The sequence below is a fragment of the Coregonus lavaretus genome (assembly GCF_964263955.1).
Source record: "Coregonus lavaretus genome assembly, contig: HAP1_SCAFFOLD_4181, whole genome shotgun sequence".
NCBI lineage: Eukaryota > Metazoa > Chordata > Actinopteri > Salmoniformes > Salmonidae > Coregonus > Coregonus lavaretus.
The window spans coordinates 37,501-50,232 of NW_028166704.1; positions in this window are offsets into that span (position 1 = coordinate 37,501).

The window sequence follows — 12,732 nt, forward strand, 5'->3', positions numbered from 1 at the left end:
ACTGTGTGTTGTTGGTGAAGCAGCCTAGTCATTAAGCAGGTCTTTTCATTGCCTTGGACTGTGTGTTGTTGGTGAAGCAGCCTAGTCATTAAGCAGGTCTTTTCATTGCCTTGGACTGTGTGTTGTTGGTGAAGCAGCCTAGTCATTAAGCAGGTATTTTCATTGCCTTGGACTGTGTGTTGTTGGTGAAGCAGCCTAGTCATTAAGCAGGTATTTTCATTGCCTTGGACTGTGTGTTGTTGGTGAAGCAGCCTAGTCATTAAGCAGGTATTTTCATTGCCTTGGACTGTGTGTTGTTGGTGAAGCAGCCTAGTCATTAAGCAGGTATTTTCATTGCCTTGGACTGTGTGTTGTTGGTGAAGCAGCCTAGTCATTAAGCAGGTCTTTTCATTGCCTTGGACTGTGTGTTGTTGGTGAAGCAGCCTAGTCATTAAGCAGGTATTTTCATTGCCTTGGACTGTGTGTTGTTGGTGAAGCAGCCTAGTCATTAAGCAGGTATTTTCATTGCCTTGGACTGTGTGTTGTTGGTGAAGCAGCCTAGTCATTAAGCAGGTATTTTCATTGCCTTGGACTGTGTGTTGTTGGTGAAGCAGCCTAGTCATTAAGCAGGTATTTTCATTGCCTTGGACTGTGTGTTGTTGGTGAAGCAGCCTAGTCATTAAGCAGGTCTTTTCATTGCCTTGGACTGTGTGTTGTTGGTGAAGCAGCCTAGTCATTAAGCAGGTCTTTTCATTGCCTTGGACTGTGTGTTGTTGGTGAAGCAGCCTAGTCATTAAGCAGGTATTTTCATTGCCTTGGACTGTGTGTGGTTGGTGAAGCAGCCTAGTCATTAAGCAGGTCTTTTCATTGCCTTGGACTGTGTGTTGTTGGTGAAGCAGCCTAGTCATTAAGCAGGTCTTTTCATTGCCTTGGACTGTGTGTTGTTGGTGAAGCAGCCTAGTCACCCCTTGTGAATTTAGTGTCTGTGTCCCAAATGGAACCCTATTCCCTAGGTAGTGCACTACTTTCTTCTTTTGACCAGGGCCCTGTAGTGCACTACGTAGGGAAAAGGCTTCCATTTGGGACATATCCAGTGAATATCTCAGCTTTCCTCTGCTAGTAAGTCCTGTTAGTGAAGTATTACATTTGTCCATCTGGAGTTAGAGCCCAGTAGAGCCTGATCCCTTGTAATACCACAATTATTTATCATTCATATTCAATACACACACACGCACGCACGCACGCACGCACGCACGCACGCACGCACCCCCCCCCCCAGGGTTGAGGAAAATATATATTTGTGTTTGTCTTTTAGTTTTGAGTTGGGTGGCAGTTGTTGGCATGATATTAAACTAAGAGTGACTAAGAGAAGATAACTGTGTGTTTAGGTGTCTTAATGACACATTCAGTGGTACTTTCTCTTTCTCTCTCTGTTTCTCTGTTTCTCTCTTTCTCTCTGTTTCTCTGTCTCTCTCTCTCTCTGTTTCTCTGTTTCTCTGTTTCTCTGTCTCTCTCTCTCTCTGTCTCTCTCTCTCTCTGTTTCTCTGTTTCTCTGTTTATCTGTTTCTCTGTTTCTCTGTCTCTCTCTCTCTCTGTTTCTCTGTTTCTCTGTTTCTCTGTTTCTCTCTCTCTCTCTGTCTTTCTCTCTCCCGGTCTTTCTCTCTGTCTCTGTCTCTGTCTCTGTCTCCCTCTCTTTCTCTCTGTCTCTGTCTCTGTCTCCCTCTCTCTCCCTCTCTCTCTCTCTCTCTCTCTCTCTCTCTTTCTCTTTCTCTCTCTCTCTCACACATTGATATATTCCTTGAAGTCAAGAAGACTTTTATTGTACTTATGGCTGTGGTGAAAAGGGCTGAGAGTGCTGTGAAGGCTGGCAGATACTTAGAGGTTTGTGTATGCAGGCTCCTGTGGGAGGGTGCTGATGGATGGAGTGACACTGATGGATGTCTTACTTTTGAGTGATACAGGTTGAAAAACAGATATTATAATGGATGATCCATGTACGTTTTGAAATGTGTTGTTACTGATATGATGATCATGAGGACGATCCATATATGTTTAATGTTGATGTTTTGATGGGTGGAGTGGCTGGTTGGTTGGTTTAGTTTTTTTTGTAGTGATGTTGGTTATGTTGTAGTAATGTGTTGATCATGAAAAACATAAAATAGAGGCATGTTTGTGCTTTGAATGGATATCTTGTTTTTGACTGATATGTTTATCTTGATAAACAATTTTATTTCCTAATAGGGGGAGTGTCTGTCCTATACAGTGGGGGAAAAAAGTATTTAGTCAGCCACCAATTGTGCAAGTTCTCCATGTCACGGTTCAGACAGACGACCAGAGGACCACAATTGCGTCACACCAGAAAGTTTATTAAAACTTAAGGGAAAAGGGAAGTAGGGAGTGAATGAAGGCTCCAGGGGTAACAGGGATCCCGTCCAATGTGCTGGGTCTGTGCCCCCCCCAGTGGCAGCGATGCGTCCTATGAAGCCGGTGGTGGGTGGTCCAGAAGTCCTGGGGGGGGGAGACACAGACACAACAGGGCGGAATGAAACAAGGCAGCAGTACAGTTCAAGGGAAATCCAAAATACGTAGTAGCAAGGCAGAAGGCTGGTCAGAGTTACCGGGATTGAAGAGTAGTCAGGAGTCGTTATGGCAGAAGCAGGTCTGGATCTCCTGGGGCAGAAGAGTATCCAAAAATCAGGCAGGTCCGGGGTCACAAAACCAGGGTGAGCCAGAAGCGCGAGCAAACAGGTTCCGGGTGTGAGCTTTGCAGACGATCTGACACCGGAGAGCTGAAAGACAGGGCCTTAAATACTGGGAGAGGTAGTGGGTAATGCAGCGCAGCTGGCAGAGTAATTAGAGCAGAGCAGAGCAGGGACAGGTGGAGCTAGTTAGGCTGAGTAGAGAGAGTGGTGAGCAGAGTGGAAGAAAATTAAGGTGGTAACCCGGTGGAGTGAGAGGCTCATGACAGAACCCCCCCCCCAAGGGACGGCCCCAGAAGTCCCAAGAGCAACACCACGCCGGGCGGGAGGAGGGGAGCCGGAGGAGGGCTAGAACTCCTCCGAACGGTCCGAGTGAACGTCCTCATCCTCGGAGGAAGCCGGAGGGCCGTGGTCGGGAGATGGGACAGGTCCCGAGACAGGATCAGGCACAGGACAGGAAGCCGAGCGGGCAGGACGGTTAGGGACCCCTCTGGGGCGGCCCCTACGGATTGCAGGTTGATCAGGATGCCGTTGGTGGAAAGCGGTGATGAGAGTCCTATCCACAATCCGACTAGCTGGCACCCAGGTCCTTTCCTCAGGTCCATAGCCCTCCCAGTCAATGAGGTACTGGAGACCCCTACCCCTCCGTCTGGACCGAAGCAGGCGGCGGACGGTGTAAACCAGACCACCATCGACGAGCCGTGGAGGAGGAGGACAAGGCGCAGCAGGGACCAGCGGACTCTCATGGATGGGCTTAATCTTAGACACATGGAAAGTGGGGTGCACCCTCAGGGAATTAGGCAGTTGGAGCCGGACAGCAGTTGGGCTAATCACTCTTATGATAGGGAATGGGCCAATGAACCGAGGTGCCAGCTTCTGCGACTCCACCCTGAGTGGCAGGTTCTTCGATGACAACCACACCCTTTGACCAACATGGTAGGTGGGAGCAGGAATTCTCCGACGGTTGGCCCCGGTAGTGTAGCTGGCAACGGATCTGAGGAGTGTGGCTCGGGCTTGTGACCAGGTGCGGCGACATCGACGGGCAAAAGCAAGTGCAGATGGGCAAGTAACCTCCTCTTCCTGGCTGGCAAATAGAGGAGGCTGGTATCCATAAACACATTGGAAAGGGGACATACCGATGGCAGAGCAGGTCAGAGAATTGTGTGCGTACTCCACCCATGTCAATTGCTGCGACCAGGAGTGGGGGTTGCGTGAAGTCATGCATCGCAGTGCCTTCTCGAGCTCCTGATTAGCCCGCTCTGACTGCCCATTGGATTGGGGATGGAATCCGGAAGTCAGACTGACTGTGGCTCCCAGCAGGTGACAGAACTCCTTCCAAAAAGCGGAGGAGAATTGTGGACCACGGTCAGAAACTACATCCTTTGGCAGTCCGTGGATCCGGAAGACGTGTTCCAGGACCACCTGGGCGGTCTCCTTGGCGGTTGGGAGCTTGGGGAGGGGAATGAAGTGTGCCATCTTGCTGAAACGGTCAACTATGGTGAGAATGACGGTCATGCCACTTGAAGGGGGCAGCCCCGTGACAAAGTCAAGGGCGATGTGAGACCAGGGACGTCTGGGCACAGGCAGGGGCTGCAGCAATCCGGCTGGGGGCTGGCAGGACGACTTGTGTTGGTTGCAGATGGGGCAGGCTTGGACGAATTCCCGTACATCCTTTCTCAGAGAGGGCCACCAGAACCTCTGGGCGAGCAGGTTGTAAGTGCGGGTGGAGCCAGGGTGACAAGCTAGGCGGGAGTCATGTCCCCACTGAACGACCTGGGACCTCAGGTCTTCGGGGACAAAAAGGCGGTCAGCTGGGCAAGTGCTGGGACCTGGCTGGTTACGGAGAGCCTCCAGCACCTGTTCCTCAACAGCCCAGGTCAGAGCTGCAACGATGCAGGGACTTGGCAGAATCGACACAGGGTCCTTGGAGGGGGTGTCATCCTTCTGGAATTGACGGGAGAGGGCGTCTGGCTTGGTGTTGCGTGATCCAGGCCGGTATGACAGAGTGAAATTAAACCTGGTGAAGAACAGGGCCCAGCGGGACTGCCTGGAGTTCAACCGTTTGGCCGTGCGGATGTACTCCAAGTTCTTATGATCGGTCCAAACGAGAAATGGAATGGTGGACCCCTCCAGCCAGTGACGCCACTCCTCCAAGGCAAGCTTCACAGCCAGCAGCTCACGGTTCCCTATGTCGTAATTGCACTCAGAGGGGGACAACCGACGTGAGAAAAAGGCACAGGGATGGATCTTCCTATCCTCCGCAGCCCACTGAGAAATCACAGCACCAACTCCCACATCCGAGGCGTCCACCTCCACAATGAATTGCCGGTCCACATCAGGCATCTGGAGGATGGGAGCGGAGGTGAACCTCACCTTGAGGGTACTGAAGGCTTTGTCGGCTGCTGGGGTCCAGGTGAAGGGTTGCTTGGTGCTGGTTAGAGCAGTGAGAGGGGCAGCAACGGTACTGTAGTTCCGGATAAACTTTCTATAGAAGTTAGCAAACCCCAGAAACTGTTGCAGCTTCTTTCTGTTCTCCGGAACTGGCCATGAAGTGACTGCTGATACTTTGGCAGGATCCATTTGGATACTTCCCTCTGCCACTATGTACCCCAGGAAGGCCACTGTCTTGACGTGAAACTCACATTTCTCTGCCTTGGCGTAGAGGGAATTCTCCAGAAGACGATGAAGGACTTGCTGGACATGGCGGGTGTGTTCAGACAGGTTTCTGGAGTAGATTAAGATGTCATCCAGGTAAACGAAGACAAACTTGTTTAACATGTCCCGCAGTACATCATTCACTAGAGCCTGGAACACAGCAGGAGCATTGGTGAGGCCAAAAGGCATAACCAGATACTCGTAGTGGCCTGTTGGTGTATTGAATGCGGTTTTCCATTCATCTCCCTCCCGGATCCGCACTAGGTGGTAAGCGTTTCTGAGATCCAACTTGGTAAAAACAGTGGCTCCCTGGAGCAACTCAAAAGCAGAGGTGAGCAGAGGCAGAGGGTAACGGTTTTTCACTGTGATGTCGTTGAGTCCCCTGTAGTCGATGCAGGGGCGGAGAGATCCGTCCTTCTTCCCCACAAAGAAGAAGCCAGCACCAGCAGGAGATGAAGATGAACGGATTAATCCTGCGGACAGAGAGCCATTGATGTAGTCCTCCATGGACTTTCTTTCAGGAGCAGACAACGAATAAAGACGACCCTTTGGAGGGGCTGTTCCAGGGAGGAGGTCGATGGCACAGTCGTACGGTCGGTGAGGGGGCAGAGATGTGGCTCTTGCTTTGTTAAACACCTCTCTGAGACCATGGTAGCATTCTGGGACATTGGAGAGGTCAGGAGCGGAGTTAGTAGGTACTGGCCGAGGGGGTAGTGCGGCAGCAAGCAGGCAGGTTCGGTGGCAGTCCTCTCCCCACTCCCTGATCACCCCGGTCACCCAGTCGAGCTGAGGGTTGTGCCGGCGGAGCCATGGGTAACCCAGGATGAGGGGTTGGCCTGGAGAGGGGAGCAGGTGAAACTGGATAGTTTCTTGATGGTTTCCGGACAGACCCATCGAGACCGGGGCCGTGACATGAGTGACCGATCCGAGTAAGTGTCCGTCCAGTGCCCGGGCAGGAATAGGAGGTGTCAAACGGAGGTTCTCCAGTCCCAGTTGGCGTGCCAGCTTGATGTCCATTATGTTGGCTTCGGCGCCAGAATCCACCAGAGCAGCCAGGGTGTGAGTTGAGTCAGAGAGGCGGAGGTGAACTTGCAGCAGGGGTTTGCGGTCGGAGGACTGGATGGTCATTGAACTCAACCGGACTCCCCCTATGCCCGGTGAGCTTCGGCCCTTTAAAGGGCAGGTTACCACACGATGTCCATCACCTCCACAATAGAGGCAGAGGTTTGAGGTGAAGCGGCGCTGGCGCTCTGCAGGAGTGAGAGAGGCTCGCCCAATCTCCATAGGCTCAGACTGATCAAGCTGACCTGGGTGAGTGGCAGTAGATGACAGGAGCCCAGTCGGATCTCTCCGAATGCCGGTAGTAGGTGGACCTTGGCGCCCCCTCTCACGACGACGGGTCTGTATCCTTCTGTCGATCCTGACAGTCAGTGCGATGGCTTCATCAAGAGTGGAAGGCAGTTCATGGGAGACCAACTCGTCCTTGATATAGTCAGCCAAACTATGGAAGAACGCGTCCACCAACGATGGTGTGTTCCAAGAACTTCGTCTAGCCAGGGTTCGGAAGTCGATGGAATGGTCTGCGACTGTACGTCTGCCTTGTCGAATACTGAACAGTTCACGAGACGCCTCTGCGGTTGGTGAATCCAGGTCAAACACCTTCAGCATCTCCTCAGCAAACAGGTCGAAGGTTGCACATGCGGGGGTTTGACGTTCGAACTCTGCTGTTCCCCAGAGTCGAGCTCGGCCCGTCAGGTGAGTGATGGCATACCCAACTTTAGCCCCCTCCGTGGCGAAGGTCCTTGGCTGCAAGGAGAACTGAAGTCGGCAGCTAGTCAGGAATGGCCGGACCTGGGTTGAATCGCCGTTGAACCGCTCGGGGTTTCCAATCTTGGGTTCCGGAGCAGCGGCTGCAATGACCGGGGCAGGTAACTCGGGGGCAGGGCTGGTGGGCAGACTGGCTGGGGTAAGGTTGGTGAGGAGTTGAATGATCATGGCGAGTTGTTGTTGCTGCTGCTGGAACTGCTGCTCATGCTCATCGGTTTCCATGTCGGGGAAAGTGTGCGCTGAGTCCATAATGGTCAGATCGTACTGTCACGGTTCAGACAGACGACCAGAGGACCACAATTGCGTCACACCAGAAAGTTTATTAAAACTTAAGGGAAAAGGGAAGTAGGGAGTGAATGAAGGCTCCAGGGGTAACAGGGATCCCGTCCAATGTGCTGGGTCTGTGCCCCCCCCAGTGGCAGCGATGCGTCCTATGAAGCCGGTGGTGGGTGGTCCAGAAGTCCTGGGGGGGGGAGACACAGACACAACAGGGCGGAATGAAACAAGGCAGCAGTACAGTTCAAGGGAAATCCAAAATACGTAGTAGCAAGGCAGAAGGCTGGTCAGAGTTACCGGGATTGAAGAGTAGTCAGGAGTCGTTATGGCAGAAGCAGGTCTGGATCTCCTGGGGCAGAAGAGTATCCAAAAATCAGGCAGGTCCGGGGTCACAAAACCAGGGTGAGCCAGAAGCGCGAGCAAACAGGTTCCGGGTGTGAGCTTTGCAGACGATCTGACACCGGAGAGCTGAAAGACAGGGCCTTAAATACTGGGAGAGGTAGTGGGTAATGCAGCGCAGCTGGCAGAGTAATTAGAGCAGAGCAGAGCAGGGACAGGTGGAGCTAGTTAGGCTGAGTAGAGAGAGTGGTGAGCAGAGTGGAAGAAAATTAAGGTGGTAACCCGGTGGAGTGAGAGGCTCATGACACTCCAACTTAAAAAGATGAGAGGCCTGTAATTTTCATCATAGGTACACGTCAGCTATGACAGACAAATTGAGATTTTTTTTCTCCAGAAAATTACATTGTAGGATTTTTAATGAATTTATTTGCAAATTATGGTGGAAAATAAGTATTTGGTCACCTACAAACAAGCAAGATTTCTGGCTCTCACAGACCTGTAACTTCTTCTTTAAGAGGCTCCTCTGTCCTCCACTCGTTACCTGTATTAATGGCACCTGTTTGAACTTGTTATCAGTATAAAAGACACCTGTCCACAACCTCAAACAGTCACACTCCAAACTCCACTATGGCCAAGACCAAAGAGCTGTCAAAGGACACCAGAAACAAAATTGTAGACCTGCACCAGGCTGGGAAGACTGAATCTGCAATAGGTAAGCAGCTTGGTTTGAAGAAATCAACTGTGGGAGCAATTATTAGGAAATGGAAGACATACAAGACCCCTGATAATCTCCCTTGATCTGGGGCTCCACGCAAGATCTCACCCCGTGGGGTCAAAATGATCACAAGAATGGTGAGCAAAAATCCCAGAACCACACGGGGGGACCTAGTGAATGACCTGCAGAGAGCTGGGACCAAAGTAACAAAGCCTACCATCAGTAACACACTACGCCGCCAGGGACTCAAATCCTGCAGTGCCAGACGTGTCCCCCTGCTTAAGCCAGTACATGTCCAGGCCCGTCTGAAGTTTGCTAGAGTGCATTTGGATGATCCAGAAGAGGATTGGGAGAATGTCATATGGTCAGATGAAACCAAAATATAACTTTTTGGTAAAAACTCAACTCGTCGTGTTTGGAGGACAAAGAATGCTGAGTTGCATCCAAAGAACACCATACCTACTGTGAAGCATGGGGGTGGAAACATCATGCTTTGGGGCTGTTTTTCTGCAGAGGGACCAGGACGACTGATCCGTGTAAAGGAAAGAATGAATGGGGCCATGTATCGTGAGATTTTGAGTGAAAACCTCCTTCCATCAGCAAGGGCATTGAAGATGAAACGTGGCTGGGTCTTTCAGCATGACAATGATCCCAAACACATCGCCCGGGCAACGAAGGAGTGGCTTCGTAAGAAGCATTTCAAGGTCCTGGAGTGGCCTAGCCAGTCTCCAGATCTCAACCCCATAGAAAATCTTTGGAGGGAGTTGAAAGTCCGTGTTGCCCAGCGACAGCCCCAAAACATCACTGCTCTAGAGGAGATATGCATGGAGGAATGGGCCAAAATACCAGCAACAGTGTGTGAAAACCTTGTGAAGACTTACAGAAAACATTTGACCTGTGTCATTGCCAACAAAGTGTATATAACAAAGTATTGAGAAACTTTTGTTATTGACCAAATACTTATTTTCCACCATAATTTGCAAATAAATTCATAAAAAATCCTACAATGTGATTTTCTGGATTTTTTTTCCTCATTTTGTCTGTCATAGTTGACGTGTACCTATGATGAAAATTACAGGCCTCTCTCATCTTTTTAAGTGGGAGAACTTTACAATTGGTGGCTGACTAAATACTTTTTTCCCCCACTGTATCTAGGAGATATACAATAAGAAGTATATATAATAATAATATATATAATAATAATATATATAATAATAATATATATAAGACCCTGGGACAGGAGGATAAACAGGCTAAATCACACACACACACACACACACACACACACACACACACACACACACACACACACACACACACACACACACACACACACACACACACACACATACAGACCCTCCAGGGGGGCCTGTGCTCCCTCCCTCCCTCCCTCCCTCCCTCCCTCCCTCTCTTCCCCATAACCACTCAGCATCTGGTCCTGCTGTAAACTCACAGCATTAATCCGTCATTACTGTAAGTACAGTTGAGAAAATAAAACTCCCCATGTTTACTCTAATAAAATGTAGCACACCACATTGCTGGCTTGGTGTAGACAAACACAGGCACACATAGGGGAGTATAGAGGAGTATATGGAAGTATGGGGGAGCATGGGGGAGTACGGGGGAGTATATGGGAGAATGGGGGAGTATGGGGGAGTATAGGGGAGAATGGGGGAGTATTGTGGAGTATATGGGAGTATAGGAGAGTATATGGGAGTATAGGGGGTGTCACGCCCTGGCTCTGGGGACTCTTATATGTTGAGCCAGGGTGTGTAGGGTCTATGTTTTGTGTTCTATGTTCAGTTTCTAGTTCATGTGTTTTCTAGGTTGGCCGGGGTGGTTCTCAATTAGAGGCAACGTGAATTAGCTGTTGCTTGTTGTCTCTGATTGGGAACCATACTTAGGCAGCCTGTTGTGCACTTGTGTTTTGTGGGATCTTGTTCCGTGTAGGTTTGTGTTTGTTAACCGAGGACTTCACGTATCGTTTTGTTGTTTTGTTATTGTTGCTAAGTACTCTATTAAAGAAGATGTACGCATATCACGCTGCGCCTTGGTCCAATCTTTATGACGATCGTGACAGAAGATCCCACCATAACTGGACCAAGCAGCGTGTCCAGGAGCCAACGCCAGAGAGGACTCTAATGGATATCAACCTCGACTGGGTCAAGCAGCGTGTCCAGGAGCCAACGCCAGAGAGGACTCTAATGGATATCAACCTCGACTGGGTCAAGCCGCGGGAGGAGGAGAGAGGTTGGACTTGGGAGCAGAAGATGGAGAGTCTGGCGAGAGCCATGGAGGCCATAGCCACGGGGAAGAGACAAACCCAATACATTTTTAGGGGGGGGCTCACACCGTGGATGACGGGGCTGCTGGAGGCAGATAAGGGGCGAGTTAGTGGACGAGGAGAGAAGGCCACCGGGTTACGGGAGCCATTGGTGATTAGAGGGAAGGAAAGTGTAGAGGCACGGCGAGAGGTACTGAGGTGTGTTGCCAGTCCGGTCCGGCCCGTTCCTGATCCCCGTATAAGGCCAGTGGTGTGTGTTCCCAGTGCGGTCCGGCCTGTTCCTGTCCCTCGCACCAAGCCTGTGATGCGCGTCGCCAGCCCGGTCCGGCCTGTTCCTGCCTCTCGCACCAAGCCTATGGTGCGCGTCGCCGGCCCGGCCCGGCCTGTTCCTGCTCCCCGCACCAAGCCAATGGTGCGCGTCGCCAGCCCGGCCTTGCCTGTTCCTGCTCCCCGCACCAAGCCAATGGTGCGCGTCGCCAGCCCGGCCTTGCCTGTTCCTGCTCCCCGCACCAAGCCAATGGTGCGCGTCGCCAGCCCGGCCCGGCCCGTTCCTGCTCCCCGCGCCAAGCCTGTGGTGCGCATCGTCAGCCCGGTTCGGCCCGTCCCTGCTCCCCACACCAAGCCTGTGGTGCGCATCGTCAGCCCGGTCCAGCCCGTTCCTGCTCCCCGCACCAAGCCTGTGGTGCGCGTCGTAAGTCCGGCACAGCCCGTCCCTGCTCCCCGCACCAAGCCTGTGGTGCGCGTCGTCAGTCCGGCACAGCCCGTGCCTGGGTCACCGGTGCCTGGTCAGGTACCGGTCAGCTGCTCCACATCGGAGCCTAAGCAATCCGCTCCACCGATGTACCGATGGAACCATACTTAGGCAGCCTGTTGTGCACTTGTGTTTTGTGGGATCTTGTTCCATGTAGGTTTGTGTTTGTTAACCGAGGACTTCACGTATCGTTTTGTTGTTTTGTTATTGTTGCTAAGTACTCTATTAAAGAAGATGTACGCATATCACGCTGCGCCTTGGTCCAATCTTTATGACGATCGTGACAGGGGGGTATAGGGGGGTATAGGGGAGTATGAAGGAGTATGGGGAGTATGGGTAGTATGGGGGAGTATGGAGGAGTATAGGGGAGTATAGAGGAGTATATGGTAGTATAGGGGAGTATATGGTAGTAAAGGGGAGTATAGGGGGGTATAGGGGAGTATATGGGGAGTATAGGGGAGTATAGGGGAGTATATGGTAGTATAGGGGAGTATAGGGGGTATAGGGGAGTATATGGTAGTATAGGGGAGTATAGGGGGGTATAGGGGAGTATATGGGGAGTATAGGGGAGTATAGGGGAGTATATGGTAGTATAGGGGAGTATAGGGGGGTATAGGGGAGTATAGGGGAGTATAGGGGAGTATAGGGGAGTATATGGTAGTATAGGGTAGTATAGGGGGGTATAGGGGAGTATATGGTAGTATATGGGAGTATGGGGGGGTATAGGGGAGTATATGGTAGTATAGGGGAGTATAGGGGGGTATAGGGGAGTATAGGGGAGTATAGGGGAGTATATGGTAGTATAGGGGAGTATAGGGGGTATAGGGGAGTATATGGTAGTATAGGGGAGTATAGGGGAGTATAGGGGAGTATAGAGGTGTATAGGGGAGTATATGGTAGTATAGGGGAGTATAGGGGGGTATAGGGGAGTATATGGTAGTATAGGGGAGTATATGGTAGTATAGGGGAGTATAGGGGGGTATAGGGGAGTATAGAGGTGTATAGGGGAGTATATGGTAGTATAGGGGAGTATAGGGGAGTATAGGGGGGTATAGGGGAGTATATGGTAGTATAGGGGAGTATAGGGGAGTATAGGGGAGTATATGGTAGTATAGGGGAGTATATGGGAGTATACTGTGAACACTGAGGCTGTACCCGCTTTAAGTTACAGTTGTAACAGTGGCCAAGTAGGCTACTGTGGCTATTT